Genomic DNA, 17,758 nt, shown 5'->3' with positions numbered 1-17,758 from the left:
TACCAGGCCTTGAATTCACCTGTATCACCTGTATCACCTGTCGTCCCCATTGCTCATCTATTTCCTCAAGTGGGCGCCAGTAACATCTCCATTCATCCCTGTTGCATGCTAGTGTAGCCCAATGGCATCTGCTCGCTCCAGGAACATGAAGAGCCTCAAACTGTTCGTTTAGGGTCTTGACGAAGAAGTCTAACCATCTCGTAGGTCTGCGGACAGACGTTCTTTTGACATCCCGGGGAATCCAGTCAGTAACGACTGTAGTCCAGCAGTCATCTCCAAATCGCATTATGTGTCCAGCCTATCTGATTTTCAATGCTTTGGCAAATGAGACAGCATCCCGGATTCTCAATCATCGATGGAGGTCAGAACTCCTGATTCCTTCTCTCACTTGAGTTAAACGTGATTTTTTCATAGGGCCCAGGTCTCTGAGGCATGTTAGTGCAGGAAGAACAGTGGAGCCAAAAAGATGTGCCCAGAGCCGGAGGTTCTTCGTCCTCTTAACAACTTCTCTGATGCTCTTGAAGGCATTCCATACCGCTCTCTTCCTCCTGTGCAGTTCTGGCGACTAGTCATTTGTTTTGATGAAGGCCTTGAATTAGGAAAAAAAAAAGCCTAAAACTATGATTAATAGGCTAAGAGCTTTATGGGAAGAAGTAGACAAGGTGCAAGGACATACAAATAATTTTAACCAAAAGAAATGCTAAAATAAAAATAAAAGATTGTAGGGTCTGAATCAATAGTATAGCGGGAGGGTTTTGTCTTGCATGTGGCTGACCCAGGTCCGATTCCCAACATCCTATATGGTTCCTGGATGCTGAGCTAGGTCTAAGCCCTGGAACTACTGGGTTCTCCCCTCCCCCCAAAAAAGGATTGTAATAGGAATAAGAACTACCTTTATATAATTGTTAGCAGACTGGACAAAACTGAGAAAAAAGGCTTTGAGTCTGACAATAGAAACTTTCAAATTCAAAAATAGGGGGAAAAAAAAGAGACGCCCTCCAAAAAAAGGACAAGCAAAACAGCTTACCTAAGAAATGTAAGACAACCAAACAATTCCTGTTCTGCTTATCATATCATGGAAATACAGGTAGAGCAAATAGAATAAAGGAATAGAATATGTGAAGCTCAAATGAGTGATACTCAGATTAATGCCAGATAGTAACCACAGATATAGGAAACAGAGAAAACCAAGCAGAATAAATATTGAAACAAAAACAAGTAAGAAATGACATTGAGGCATAACATCTTCAAATTTTAACAAGTTATGATGAACAGATTTTATTATTATTGTTGTTTTGGGGCCACACCCAGTGGTGCTCAGGGCTTATTCTTGGTTCTGTCCTTTGGGATCACTCCTAGCATTGCTCAGGGGACCAGGGGTGAACAAATCTTGAGAGAAGCCACAGGGGGAAAAAATGACAGACAAAGATAAAAGGTATATCTAAAAAAACGCGCAAGGAAAAAGAGAATAGTGTATAATGCTTAAAGAGCCAGGAAATAATGCTTGCCGTAGGCTTGTGATAGATGGCTTCGACTATCTTGAGGAAAGTTCCTCCAAACCCCATTTTGGCGAGGGTTTTCATCATGAAAGGATGTTGGATCTTGTCAAATGCTTTCTCTGCATCTATTGATATGATCATATGGTTTTTGTCTTTACTTTTGTTGATATGCTGGATTATGTTGATTGATTTCCGAATGTTAAACCATCCTTGCATCCCTGGGATGAATCCCACTTGGTCGTGATGTATGATCTTTTTGATGAGTTGTTGGATCCTATTTGCTAGTATTTTGTTGAGGATCTTCGCATCGGTGTTCATCAGGGAAATTGGTCTGTAATTTTCTTTCTTAGTGGTGTCTTTGTTTGCTTTTGGTATTAGGGAGATATGTGCTTCATAGAAACTGTTTGGGAGAGTTCCTGTTTTTTCAATTTCCTGGAAAAGTTTGAGGAAAACAGGCAATAGGTCTTCTTTAAATGTTTGGAAGAATTCGCCAGTGAAACCATCTGGGCCTGGGCTTTTGTTTTTGGGGAGGTTTTTGATTACCGTTTCAATTTCCTTAACATTGATGGGTCTATTCAGGTATTCCAGGTCTTCTTTCTTCAGTGTTGGGAGATTGTAGGAATCAAGGAATCCATCCATTTCTTTTAGGTTCTCCTTTTTTGTGGCGTAAAGACCTTCAAAGTAGTCTCTAATGATCTTTTGAATCTCACTGGTTTCTGTTATGATGTCCCCCTTTTCATTTCTGATTCGATTTATTAGAGTTTTCTCTCTTTCTTTCTTTGTGAGTCTTGCTAGCGGTTTATCAATCTTATTTATCTTCTCAAAGAACCAACTCTTTGTTTCATTGATCTTTCGGATTGTTTTTTTGGTTTCGATGTCATTAATTTCTGCTCTAATTTTTATTATTTCTTTCCTTCGGTCTGGTTTGGAGTCCTTTTTCTGGTCCTTTTCTAAGGTCTTGAGTCGTGAAGTCAAGCTATCTATGTGGGACCTTTCTTCCTTCCTGAGGAATGCTTGGAGAGCTATAAATTTTCCCCTTAACACGGCTTTAGCTGCGTCCCATAGGTTTTGGTAGCTCGTGTCTTCATTCTCATTTGTTTCTAAGTATCTTTTGATTTCTTCCTTGATTTCCTTCCTGACCCACTCATTGTTCAACATTGAATTGTTTAATTTCCAGGTGTTTGATTTGATTTTCCGTGTTTGTGAGTGGTTAGCTTCTATCTTCAGCGCATCGTGGTCTGAAAAGATGGTTGATACAATTTCTATTTTTCCGATTCTATTGAGGTATGTTCTGGGGCCCAGTACATGGTCTATTTTAGAAAATGTTCCATGTGCACTGGAAAAGAATGTGTATTCTTTCTTTTTGGGGTGTAAGGCCCTGTATAGGTCTATTAGGCCTCTCTCTTCAATTTCTTCTTTCAGAGTCAGTGTTTCCTTGTTGAGTTTTGTTCTTGTGGATCTATCTAGAGGCGATAAGGCAGTATTGAAGTCTCCGACTACAATTGTGCTGTTAGTGATGTCCTCTTTGAAGTCTGTTAGGAGTCGTTTTAAACTGAGATCGGGCACAAGACAAGGATGCCCACTCTCACCACTCCTCTTCAATATAGTACTGGAAGTACTTGCAATAGCTATTAGACAAGAAAAAGAGATTAAGGGCATCCAGATAGGAAAGGAAGAAATCAAACTGTCATTATTTGCAGACGACATGATACTATATCTAGAGAAGCCTAAAACCTCTACTAAGAAACTCTTAGAAACAATAGACTTATACAGTAAAGTTGCGGGCTACAAAATCAATACCCAAAAATCCATGGCCTTCATATATGCAAACAATGAGGCAGAGGAAAGGGACATGAAAAAAGCAATCCCATTCACAATCGTGCCCCAGAAAATCAAGTACCTCGGAATCAGCTTAACCAAGGAAGTAAAAGACCTTTACAAAGAAAACTACAAAACGCTACTCCATGAAATCAAAGAGGACATGAGGAAATGGAAACATATACCCTGCTCGTGGATAGGGAGAATCAATGTTGTCAAAATGGCAATACTCCCTAAAGCATTATACAGATTCAATGCGATCCCTATAAGTATACCCATGACATTCTTCAAAGAAATGGATCAAGCAATCCTAAAATTCATATGGAATAACAAACATCCAAGGATAGCTAAAACAATTCTTGGGAAAAAGATGATGGGAGGCATCACCCTCCCCAACCTCAAACTTTACTACAAAGCAGTAACAATTAAAACAGCATGGTACTGGAACAAAGGCAGAGCCGTAGACCAATGGAACAGGGTGGAATATCCCTACACACAACCCCAAATGTATGATCATCTAATCTTTGATAAGGGAGCAAGAGATGTGAAGTGGAGCAAGAAAAGCCTCTTTAACAAATGGTGCTGGCACAACTGGACAACCACATGCAAAAAAATGGGTTTAGACCTTGACCTGACACCATGCACAAAAGTCAGATCAAAATGGATTAAAGACCTCAACATTAGACCACAAACCATAAGGTACATTGAAGACAAGGTCGGCAAAACCCTCCACGATATTGAAGATAAAGGTATCTTCAAAGGTGACACGGAACTAAGCAATCTAGTAAAAACAGAATTCAACAAATGGGACTACATTAAACTAAAAAGCTTCTGCACCGCAAGAGATACAGTGACCAGAATACAAAGACTATCCACAGAATGGGAAAGGATATTTACACAATACCCATCAGATAAGGGGTTGATATCAATGGTATATAAAGCACTGGTTGAACTCTACAAAAAGAAAACATCCAACCCCATCAAAAAATGGGGCGAAGAAATGAACAGAAACTTTACCAAGGAAGAAATACGAATGGCCAAAAGGCACATGAAAAAGTGCTCTGCATCACTAATCATCAGAGAGATGCAGATCAAAACAACCATGAGATACCACCTCACACCACAGAGACTAGCACACATCCAAAAGAACAAAAGCAACTGCTGTTGGAGAGGATGTGGGGAGAAAGGGACCCTTCTTCACTGCTGGTGGGAATGCCGACTGGTTCAGCCCTTCTGGAAAACAATTTGGACGATTCTCAAAAAATTAGATATTGAATTCCCATTTGACCCAGCAATACCACTGCTGGGAATATATCCCAGAGAGGCAAAAAAGTACAATCGAAACAACATCTGCACATGTATGTTCATCGCAGCACTGTTTACAATAGCCAGAATCTGGAAAAAACCCGAATGCCCCAAAACGGATGACTGGTTGAGGAAGCTTTGGTACATCTATACAATGGAATACTATGCAGCTGTTAGAAAAAAGGAAGTCAAGAATTTTGTAGTTAAGTGGATGGGCATGAAAAGTTTCATGCTGAGTGAAATGAGTCAGAAAGAGAGAGACAGACATAGAAAGACTGCACTCATCTATGGTATATAGAATATCAGAGTGGGAGACTAATACCCAAGAACTGTAGAAATAAGTACCAGGAGGTTGACCCCATGGCTTCGAGGCTGGCCTCACGTTCCGGGGAAAGGTCAACTCAGAGAAGCGATCACCAACTACATTGTAGTCGAAGGCCATGTGGGGGAAGGGAGTTGCGGGCTGAATGAGGGCTAGAGACTGAGCACAGTGGCCACTCAACACCTTTATTGCAAACCACAACAGCTAATTAGAGAGAGAGAACAGAAGGGAATGCCCTGCCACAGTGGCAGGGTGGGGTGGGGGGGAGATGGGATTGGGGAAGGTGGGAGGGACGCTGGGTTTACGGGTGGTGGAGAATGGGCACTGGTGAAGGGATGGGTTCCCGAACTTTGTATGAGGGAAGTATAAGCACAAAAGTGTATAAATCTGTAACTGTACCCTCACAGTGATTCTCTAATTAAAAATAAATAAATTATTAAAAAAAAAGAGCCAGGAAATAAAGTTCATATAGAATCCTGGACTTCATGAAATTTTCCTTAAGATATGATAGAGAAATAAATATTGTTTTAAACAAAACAAAACCCTGAGGGAATCTGGTGCCTGTAACCTGCCATGAAAGATCACTGTCACTGTCATCCGGTTGCTCATCGATTTGTTCGAGTGGGCACCAGTAATGTCTCTCATTGAGAGACTTATTGTTACTGTTTTTGGCATATCCAATATCCAATACACATGGTTAGCTTGCCGGACTCTGCCATGCAGGCTCGATACTCTCGGTAGCTTGCTGGGCTCTCTGAGAGGGGCGGAGGAATCAAACTCAGGTCGGCCCTGTGAAAGACGAACGCCCAACCGCTGTGCTATCGCTCCAGCCCTGCCATGAAAGATATTAAAGGAAATTCTTCAGAGAAAGAATTCAGCAGATTTCAAGTGATTACTGAAAAGAGGAAAGGGGAAGTAGAGTATCGGACTTATAGATTATGGGTGATTCACTACTTCTACTTACAACATTTTCTGTATAATATAGAATCTTATATTAAAAAATACAGGTACCATTGGGGATATAAATGGGCTCAGTCATTTCCATGTATAAAAGAGGATAGTTTCATCGGAAAGGTAAATATTGAACTACTGGAGGCTGAGGATGTGGCCACTTGCCCTGCATTTATGAAGTTTTGATCCCTGGCATCACGTACTTCACCACTCACATTAAGAACCACTCTACGTGTCTCCAACAACAATAAAAAATAAGCAAGTAGACCTGCTAAATGATCCAGCAATTCCATTTCTACATACATATCCAAAGAATATGAAAATATCAACTTATAAATTTATACAGGCCTCAAAGTTTATTGCAGAGCTATTTTTAATAGCTATAAAAGCAATTGGAGTGACATTTACTCGATGATTAAATAAAGGTGCACTATAAACACACAATGGCCTCTATACCCAGTGTGGAATGGATTCACAGTATATACCACCATGCTATTTAAAAAAAAGAAAGATGGTCCCTTCTCTATTTGAGCTGCGTTTTCCCCCATTGTATGACTGAAACACAAGAACAAAAGTTTGTAAGTCTGTAACAGTACACCCACGGTGATTCACTACTAAAAAAATTAAAAAAAAAAGAAAGATGGAATTTTGCCCTATGAAGTAAAATGGAAGGAACTCAAGGGGCTTTTAAAAAAATTTTATTGAATCACTGTGAGATAGTTACAAGCTTTCATGTTGGGGTTACAATCACACAATGATCAAACACCCAAACCAGTGCACATTCCGCACCACCGATATCCCCGGTATACCCCCCCTTTCCCACCCTCCCCCTTCCTCTATGGTAGACAATATTCCCTATAATCTCTCTCTACTTTTGGTACTTTTGGGCATTATGGCTTGCAACACAGACACTGAGAAGTCATCATGTTTGGTCCATTATCTACTTTTGGCATACATCTCCCATCCCGTCTGATTCCTCCAGCCATCATTTTCTTAGTGATCCCTTCTATATTCCATCTGCTTTCTCCCCTCTGCTCATGAAGCAGTCTTCCAGCTATAGGGCAATTCCCCTGGCCGTTATATCTACTGTCCTTGGGTGTCAGCCTCATGTTATGTTATTCTATACTCCACAAATGAGTGCCATCCTTCTATGTCTGTTCCTCACTTTCTGACTCTTTTCACTTAGCATGGTACTCTCCATGTCTATCCATTTATAAGCAAATTTCATGACTTCATCTCTCCTAACAATTGCATAGTATTCCATTTTGTATATGTATCAAAGTTTCTTTAAACAGTTATCTGTTCTAGGGCATTGGGTTGTTTCCAGATTTTGGCTATTGTGAACAGTGCTGCAATGAACATATAGGTACAGATGTCATTTCTACTGTGCTGTTTTGCATCCTCAGGATATATTCCCAGAAGTAGTATTGCGGGGTCAATTTGAGCATATGGAAGCTCAATTTCTAGTTTTTGAAGGACTGTTCATATTGTTTTCCAGAAAGTCTGGACCAGTCGACATTCCCACCAACAGTGAAAGAGCGTCCTTTTTTCCCCACATCCATGCCAGCACTGGTTGCTTTTGTTCTTTTGAATGTGTGCCAGTCTCTGTGGTGTGAGATGATATCTCATTGTTGTTTGAATGATGTGGTAGCACAGCGGGTAAGGCGTTTGCCTTGCATGAGGCCGACCCTGGTTCAATTTCTCCATTCCTCTCAGAGAGCCTGGAAAGCTATCGATAGTATCCCCCCCACATGGCCGAGCCTGGCAAACTACAGTGGCATATTTGACATGCCAAAAACAGTATCAAGAAGTCTCACAATGGAGTCGTTACTGGTGCCCGCTCGAGGAAATCGATGAACAACGGGATGACAGTGACAGTGACAGTTTTGATTTGCATCTCCCTGATGACTAGTGACGTGGAGCATTTTTTTTTATGTGCCTTTTGGCCATTTGTATTTCTTTTTTGAGGAAACTTTTGTTCATCTCCCCATTTTTGATGGGGTTGGAAGTATTTTTCTTGTACAATTCTACTAGTGTCTTGATTATCCTGGATATTAACCTTACGAGATGGGTATTGAGTGAATATTCTTTCCCATTCTGTGGGCTCTTTCTGTATTTTGGTCACTGTTTCTTTTGAAGTGCAGAAGCTTCTTAGTTTTATGTAGTCCATTTGTTTATGTTTGCTTCCACTTGCATCTTCAGTGCTGTTTCATCCTTAAAGATGCTTTTAGCTTCAATGTCATGGAGAGTTCTGCCTACATTTTCCTCTCTGTACCTTATAGATTCATGTCTGATATTGAGGTCTTTAATCTACTTTGATCTGACTTTTGTGTCTGGCATTAGACAGAAGTCAGAGTTCATTTTTTTGCAGGTAGCTATCCAGTTTTCCCAGCACCACTTGTTGAAGAGGCTTTCCTTCTTCCATTTCACATTTCTTGCTCCTTTGTCAAAGATTAAGTGGCCATATATTTGGGGGTCTGTGACAGGATATTCAACTCTGTTCCATTGGTCTGCAGGTCTGTTACTAGCCCAATAACACGCTGTTTTAATTACTACTGTTTTGTAGTAGAGTTTGAAAATGGGGAAGTTGATGCCACTCATCTTCTTTTTCCCAATGATTGCTTTAGCTATTCATGGCGGTTTATTGTTCTATATGAATTTCAGGAGTATTTTGTCTATTTATTTTGAAAAGTGTCTGGATATCCTGATAGAGACTGCATTAAATTGGTATAGTGCTTTGGGCAGTATTGCCACTTAAAGGGCACTTTTAAAGGTGAAAAAATAAATCAGAGAAAGAATGGAAAACACTGTGAAATGATAACATCTTTGTGTATTCATAAGGCAATCAAATTCTTCTCTTTTTTAGTCTTAAATTAGTGAGTCATCATGAGGGTACATATACAGATTTACACATTTTAGAGCTTGATTTTCCCTTATACAATGTTCGCAAACACATTCCTCCACCAGTGCCCATTCTCCACCACCAACAAACCCAGTATACCTCCCACCCCCCAATCCCATCTCCCCCCCCAACTCCACCCTGCCTCTCTCTCCAATTGGGTGTTGTGGTTTGCAAAAGGGTTATTGAGTGGCCATTGTGTTCAGACTCTAGTCTACTTTCAGCACACATCTCCCTTCCCGCACGGGATCCCCAACCACATTTTACTTGGTGTTCCCTTCTCTATCTGAGCTGCCTTTTTCCTGGCAATCAAATTCTTGAGAAGACTGAAAACCAAATATCAATTGACAGCAATCTGAGATTTCTAGAGGGAAAAAAGATGGGACTGGAAGAAAGGGTGTACGAGGTGCTGGGAAGTATTTTTTGGTTTTAACAAAGAAAATTTACAAAAAGTGTATCACAACCTGGAAGAAGGACCAGAAAACCATTTTTATCATCAGACATATTTTTTTGCGGATGTCCCACATACCAGCTGCTGTAGAGGTCAGGAAACATACATGTGTCTAATGGAGAATGGTTGCCAAACTGAGCAGAGACACTGAAATGCAGCCTGAATTCCAACCCCGAGCAAAACACCGCGATCCCAAAGGAAAGACAGAATTGAGATGCTGCAAGTCTGCAGAAATTCAGAAGGTTTGAAAAATGGTAGCTTAGATGGAGGAAACAATGCCAAGAAATTATCTGGGGGTGTTATTCATCAAGAAAGGACGGCCTGGCCCTTTATGGCCTGCCTTGCTGAACCAGAACCTGTGGAAGGGGTCCCTTGGAAACTGCCAGCACCAAGGAGAGGTCCAGACAGATCAGCCATCCAAGAGAGAGTTCCTCAACGCAATACTGTCTTGGCCCTGTCCCATGAACAACACTTGACTGTGGCCAGGAAAATAAACTCAGGAAACCCCACTAGCCCCCTGGGGAAGATAAGTGGCTTCTTTCCAAGAAAGCTCAGAATATAGTTTTTATTTTACCCCTACGTGAGAACTATGCATTCTCCCAGACAGTAATGGTCTCCCTGTCGTTTTTAGTCTGCTTGTTTGCAAGTTAAAATTGATAATGAAAAAGCAGTTGTTTTAAACTTTTCTATAAATGTAAAGGAATGGAAACATTAGTTCTATGACCGTTTTTGTTGATTATAACATATCCATTAGCAGAAGGGTTATGACCTACTCAATCTTTCAGCTATTTGGTATAGCTAACTCCTTGAAAAATTCCTTTCCCATAGAACTGGTTAAAAGCACTAGTTAGAAGAAAAACAATTTAAAATATGCTTAACCAATTATGACAAAATAAGACATCTTTATTTATTTATGTATTTATTTTTTGGTTTCTGGGTCACACCCAGCAATGCACAGGGATTACTCCTGGCTCATACACTCAGGAATCACTCCTGGCGGTGCTTGAGGGACCATATGGGATGCTGGGAATCGAACCCGAACCCAGGTCAGCCGTGTGCAAGGCAAATGCCCTACCCGTTGTGCTATCGCTCCAGCCCCCCAAATAAGACATCTTTAAAAAGATGAGCTGAGGTGGAATGCACTTGCCACCAGGAACCAGGAACCAGGAACACACATGCCACCACCTCTGACAGAAACTGGTGTTTTTAATTGCACATCTAAATAAAATCATACTGAATGATTTTATAATTTTCAGTATAATGAAAAATATTTTACTACAATTGTGGATTTTTATCACAGAAAAATACTAGGTAAAGTGATATAGAATGTAAGATGAATTTAGAGTGTCTAGTGAGAATTCCATGATCTCAACAACATAGATATAAAGATGGGAAGAGTGGAAAGAAGTAATGAGGGACATCAGCGGAGGTAAATGTGAATCACTATTTCCTGTTCCCAATCATTTGAACCCTCTCATCTTTCCTGGAAACTTTTCCAATCCTAACATACACATCCTGAGTAAAAATATTATTAGGACTTCATCAATGGAAGGGGATAAGATGTGTATAAGTAGGGTTATTGTTACCTTCTTTTATTTAATTTTTTGGGTGGGCAGTGACCAGGACTTACATCTGGCTTTGTGCTCAGGAAAAACTCCTGGCAGACTTGGGGGACCTTATGGGATGCTGGGCATTGAGCCCGCATCAGCCGCATGCAAGGCAAGCACCATACATGCTGCACTATCTCATTGACCCCCTGCTACTATTTTAAACAAATTGGGGGTTCTTTAAAAACATTCATGTACTGCTCAACTCTTTAATTTTTTGTAGAATGTGACATAGTTTATTGGAAAAAATAAATCGGTGCTATTGTCATCAATAAGTATACAGAACTTAGCCTCCATTTGTATTCCCAACTACTGATTTTCCTAGTGTCTTGGGAATAAAGTTTGAGTAGCCACCTAGTCTACAGAAAACACAACAAACCAAGAAATCATTTTTCATAGAAGACTTTTAATGATTTCTAAAACTCTTTCTATTCTATTGTTCTATGTTTCTAGAGTACAGTATAACATGGCACTCATAAAACACTTATTTACTTATATTATACCATACAAACATTTGAAAACAAATAATTGGTATTTCAGATTGACAAGTTGTATCTGAGTTCTTGTAAAAATGGAAGATCTTGGTCAAGACATACTGTAAAGACTAGTGCAAGTGCTAGAAAGTTTTGAATTACAGATTAAAAAAATATTCCAAGTTATATTTTTCTTGGGGCTGGAGCGATAGCACAGTGGGTAGGGCATTTGCCTTGCATACTGCAGTCCCCGGTTCGATCCCCAGCATCCCATATGGTCCCCTGAGCACCGCCAGGAGTAATTCCTGAATGCAAAGCCAGGAGTAACCCCTGTGCATCGCTGGGTGTGACCCAAAAAGCAAAAAAAAAAAAAAAACAAGTTATATTTTTCTTATCACTAGCTCATTATGTTAATCCAATGGATTATATTGCAGTATACTGAGTAGATCTCTTAAATATTAACCTAGGAATTGTCTATATCTTTTATTAACTCCTATTCAGAGAATTTGAATATGTTCAAGGCCTTGTGATATAGAAAGACAAAGTATGCAATGTCTTTTCTTAAATTATAAGGAATTCACACAATTTATAATGCCAGAGAAACTGGGTCGTGCAGGAGAGACACATTGATGGAATTTACATATTTGTTACTGCTAAATATTTGCCTATTTGTTACTCCAACTTAGTTTTGGAGTTCTGAGGTCAGTTGACTTAGCTTCACCATTTGAGCCTTTATATAAAAAAAATTAATATTTTTAGAATCCTGACCACTTGTGAGGGTGTCAGGGTCACATAGACTTGGGTGACATCTGAAAGCCTGAGCTACAGCATGGGAAGGTCTGAGAGCAGAGTCTGAGGCCCAGCTGGTGGCAGAGCCTGAGCCCAGGGAATGGCTGGAAACAGTCCTGGTGACCGTGTGTCAGGCAGGGAGCACAATACCCTAATCCTATACTCCAAGTACAGTTGTTTCTATGTAGGGCGATTTCATTATAGGCTTTATAATTTTTCTGTACTGTTTTTTCCCCCTTTAAATTATAACAAAACAGTAACACAAATACCATATGTTTCAAAAACTGTATCACAGCCTTCGTGCGACCTTCAAACACCCCTATAAGCTGACTCTGTCTCTGCTCAGCCAGCGCCACCTTCCTGCTCTCCCCCAACCACTGCAGCCTTCTTGCCCCCTCCCCTCCCTGGCACTGCAGGCTCTGGCGTGAGGACCAAGCATGCTCTCCCTGATTCTTTGTGCTGCGTGTGCTTTTCATCCCGGTTACTGCAAGGCGAGCTTCTTCTGGGTGCCTTTTGCTGTAAATCCTGATCTATTCTAAACGTGCTGCATTTAGCTCTCACGCTCATTTTTTTTTTTAAAGCTAAATGAGAATAAAAGAAGCATCTTAGAAGCCTCTTGGTTTATATAATTTCCAGAAAATAGCTTTCCAAATATGACATCCCCCCCAACTCTCTTTGCACCGACCCCTCCTCTGAAACAGTAAATTAAGCATCGGATTTCAAGCCTTTTTGAGACAAGAAGTGCTGATGGGCTCAGCTCTTGACTTCTTAAGAGATGTTGCTGCTAGTTACTAGTACAGCAATGTTGAGTTAATTACTTAAAGTCCTGCTATTTCAGATTCTTCATTATAAAAGAGTCCCATAGACCAGTAGCTGTCATGTGGTATGTTTCCAAAAAATACCAGCTAAACTAGAAAGTAGCTGTTTCACATTGGAATATCAAAGATTATCAAATAAAGGGAAAACATTATCCCTGAACCCCAGAGTTCCTAGGTCTATTTAACCAGAGCCTTTTTAATTTTTTTTTTTCTTTTTGCTCCTTGGGTCTCACCCGAAGTGTGTGGCTCACGCACTCAGGAATTAACTTCTGGTGGTGCTCAGGGAACCATATGGGATGCTGGGTGTAAAAAACTAAAGCTCGCTGAGGGGCGAGTGCACTCGCGGGCTCTCCAGGCGGCTCTGTCTCACCACCCGCGTTCGGTGCTCTGGAACCGCAGCGTGTGGACTGGATCAGGACGGCCGGTGGTCAAGGACAGGCGAAGGAAGAACGAGGACCAAGCTGGTTGCTGATTAGTTACCATTTATTCAATCTTCCATCTTTCTCTTCTCCCGCACTCCCAGCTCCGGCCTCTCTCTGGATCAACTGCTGCTTCTTTCTGGCTTCTCGGTCTCCTCCTCCTTCTCTCTCCCACCTTGCCTTCTAGGCTATACCCAGCCAGCTAGCAAAATCAACATAAGAAAGCCCTTCCTGAGGGCAGGGCATTCCAAAGCCCTTCCTGACTCTTAAAGTTTTTTCCTTTTCCTTAGTCCAAACACTTAACATCTTAATACTAGTTGTATTTGTATGGACATAGCAAGAGATACATTGAGGTTTGCAAGGCAGCTCTCCTGGCAACATCTTGCCACAGGCTCAGACCACAGCACTCAGGCCAGATTAATCATTCCTCACCCTAGCAGGGTCTGAATCTAGTATCACTGTTTGGATCATGACAACATTTGTCCATAATCAAGCTCTTAACTTATAGTTAGGCATTAGGCACTTTGGCCAGGCCCATCTTGATGCCAGGGTAGCACACAACTCACCGCTTGCCCTGGGTCCTTCTTGTCCCACGTAGGGGACCCTGCTTTGGGGATGCTAGGAAGTAAGGGCAGCTGAGGCTTAGGTCGAGAGTACAGATGCCCTGGAGGAAAATATCATGTAGAGTCAAATGACTCCCAGGTTACAAAAGCATAACATTTGTTAAGTCTTCCTGTGTCCATACAAAAAGGACTTGCTCTGAATAAATTATGCAAAGGACTCAAGTAGAAGAGAAAAACATTATTTATAAGTCAACAGAACACTAAGAAAGAAGCTACAAATAAACAAAGAGGAATAGGAGCACTGTAACGGGAGTAACCCAATAAACTAAACTACCTGAGGCTATGTTATCCTACAGCTGGGAATCAAACCTGGGTCGGCTGCGTGCAAAGCAAATGCGCTACCCACTGTGCTATCACTCCAGCTCCTAACCAGAGCATTTTTATTATGCTCATATTCTGTAAAAAATAGCTTGTAGAATTTAATTCTGATATGCAGACTAAAAAGAAAAAATTTGTGCTTTTTAGAACTTGACTATATAATACCCCACCATCCTGTTAAAAAAAATTGAATATGTGTAGTCTCTTTTCTTTCAAAATGAGAATGCATTATTTAGGTATCAGTAATATGATAAAAGCTGATGAAATAATTTGGCAATACAAAAGCATATAAGATAGTATATAAAAGTATCTCATTCTAAGGCAAGTAGATATGTACATCTATATATCTACTCTCATCTGAGCATTTAAAAGCCATTGAAAGGCCTGGAGGGAGATAACAAGATGGCAGGCAAAGCATTTGACTGGTGTGCTCTGATCTGAGTTTGATTTCCTGCCCAAATATGGTTTCTTGCACATCACCGCCAAGAGGGATCCTTGAACATAGAGTGAGGAGAATGCCCTGAGCACATCAGGTGCGGTCCCCAATTCCCCCCATTTTAAAAAACATAAACAGCTTAAAGCATTTTAAAACCTTATTTCCCAAATGTTTCCTTTTCATTAATTATATATATATATTTAATGTCTTTCTATATTATACAAGAAGACCCACCTCATTCAATAAATGACCATTTCTATTGATAGACATTTGAGACATTATCTAATGCTTGCTGTGATTAGCAATGAAATAAACATCCTTTTACTAAGATTTATCCTTTATGTTTCAATTTTTTTCTTGGAATAGATTCTAGTTTAGACTTGAGGCTCAAACATATGCATTAGAAAAGTTGATAGACAAGCTAAATTGTCTCCCAGAAAATTGGACCAATTAATTTGCACCTTTAGCAATAGTCTATAGAAAATTCCATTTTCTCTCTTTTGATTATGTTAGATATTATAGTTATTACCCATTTTGAAAATATGGTTATTGGGGAATCTTTCATCTTAATGATTCATGTACATTTTTCTTTTGTAAAGTGCCTAATAATTCATTTTAAAAAATATAAACCAAAAGAATGTAGCACAAAATTATTAATTTTTATTTTCACATGTTTACATTAGTAATTAATTCCAAGTGCTACATCCTATATAAGCAGCATTTACAAATTTGCATTTGCAAATTTATTTTAAATTTAGTATTCTTAAAAACTAACTACAGTTCCCATTATCATTTTTTACTCCTGCAAAACCATTCCCCAAATCAAGTCCTTCGTACTGCCAAATGAATGATGTTCTTGAAAATTTCAAAGAAATTTAAAGAACACAAGTACTAGTATCCCAAATATAATTTTGCTTATACAAAAATATTGCTTTCTCCTTTCATTAACAGTCCTGAGCATGTAAGGTTGGGATATAATTAAGGAAATTTTCACTGACTCTAGTATTTAGAGAGTTGTTCCATTTTTATTTGTAATGAGGTATACAAACGCAAATTATGTTAGGACACAAGCTTAAAGGGTTAGCAATGTTTTAAAAACAGTTGTCAGACTCATGGAAAACACCTGGTGAGATGTGGATTTTTTGCCTGAATGGTTCTGACATTAGCACCACAAAAATATTAGGAAGAAAAATCTACTGTCTAAAACTTTGCAGCTTATAGCAAATTACTATAACAGCAAAATAACCATGTTCATCTGTCCCTGTGTTAAAGACATATATTCTAAGCTAATTCCTCTGTATTTGTTTCTTGAGTTTGGTGGTCAAGTATTTACTATGTATGACAAAGCAGGAGTCTTGAGCTATGTTAGTGCCTCTATATTTGTTAATTGTGGGACTTAGGTTAGGTAAATCTAATAAAAAATCTTCATCTCCAAAAGATGAATAAGCAAATAGATAAACAAACAAGTCTTCTTCCATATGGAAGACCTATACAGTTTTATCTTCTTACCACATCATGGTGCCATATTGACAGAATGGTTTTAGATGATACACTGGTTTAGAAACACAATTTTGTGTAATTTAGAATTACAATTTTGTGTAATTTCTGGTTTAGGAATACAATTTTGTGTAATTTTATGCAAATAAAATGAAAATAAAATAAACCAGCTCCATCTTTATAATTGATATGTTTTTCCAACATTTGAAATTCTTGAAATTGTAACCAAAATTCATTTCATTAAGAGAGTAGCACTGTAGCACTTTCTTCCCATTGTTCATCGATTTGCTCAAGCGGGCACCAGTAACGTCTCCATTGTGAGACTTGTTACTGTTTTTGGCAAATCTAATACTCCATGGATAGCCTGCCAAGCTCTTCCCTGCGGGCCAGATACTCTCAGTAGCTTGGACTGGAGCAATAGCAAAGCGGGTAGGGTGTTTGCTTTGCACACGGCTGACCCATTAAGAGAGTAGAGGAATGATGACCTCTCAGTGTCTGTGTTGCAAGCCATAATGCCCAAAAGTAGAGAGAGCGTATGGGGAATATTGTCTGCCATGAAGGCAGGGGGAGATTAGGAAGGGAGGGTATACCGGGGATATTGGTGGAGGGGAATGTGCACCGGTGGAGAAATTGGTGTTTGATCATTGTGTGATTGTAACCCAAACATGAAAGCTTGTAACTATCTCACAGTGATTCAATAAAATAAAATAAAAGAAGAGTAAAGGAAGAAAAACATTAACATTCTTATTTTGTGCTTCCCCCGCCCCCCAGAAAAAAGATAAAAAGAAAAGAAAAGATTTTTGTTGTTGTTGTTTTGCCTTTTGTTATTGGGCTGCATCCAGCAGTGCTCAGGAATCCAAAGTATTCTGGAAATTAAACCCAGAGCCTCATACATACAGGATGATGCTCTAACACCAAATCTAAAGCTTCTTTTCCCTCCTAGCCATGCACCAAACTTCTGTATAAAAATGTCAACTAGATGGCAAAATTAATTTTTGTTTTGTTTTTAATACAATTTTTTTTGGGGGGGCACACCAAGTGTGCCCAGGGCTTACTCCTTCCTGGCTCTGCATTCAGGAATCCTTCCTGCTAGACTCAGGGGCCAGAAGGATTGCTGGGAGTTGAATCACGGTTGACTACATACACACCAAGTGCCTCCTGCCGCACTGTCACTCCGGTTCATTTTTAATACATTTCAAATATCATGGGATGGGGAGACAATCTAATAACACTTCTAATCTCTTTATGATTATATCTTACATGTGCATCTATGTTTGATATATACATGTACATACAGAGATATCTGCACATGCATATGTAAGTATGTATATACATGTGTGTAGTGTGAATATTCATGAAGTGTCATGAAGTGTCTCCTGGAGATTGCTTGAGATCACCTTGAGACAGAATCCAGGATCCTGGGATTCTGAGACCACACCTAGGGAGGTCCCATAGTTACTGTCATTCTTCAACTTAGGAACATCTTCTTCAACGAGGCTTTAGATTTCCATTTTCCTGGAATTGTGGAGAACG

The sequence above is a fragment of the Sorex araneus genome, chromosome 1 (assembly GCF_027595985.1).
Source record: "Sorex araneus isolate mSorAra2 chromosome 1, mSorAra2.pri, whole genome shotgun sequence".
NCBI classification, from domain to species: Eukaryota; Metazoa; Chordata; class Mammalia; order Eulipotyphla; family Soricidae; genus Sorex; species Sorex araneus.
This window is presented reverse-complemented; position numbering follows the sequence as displayed.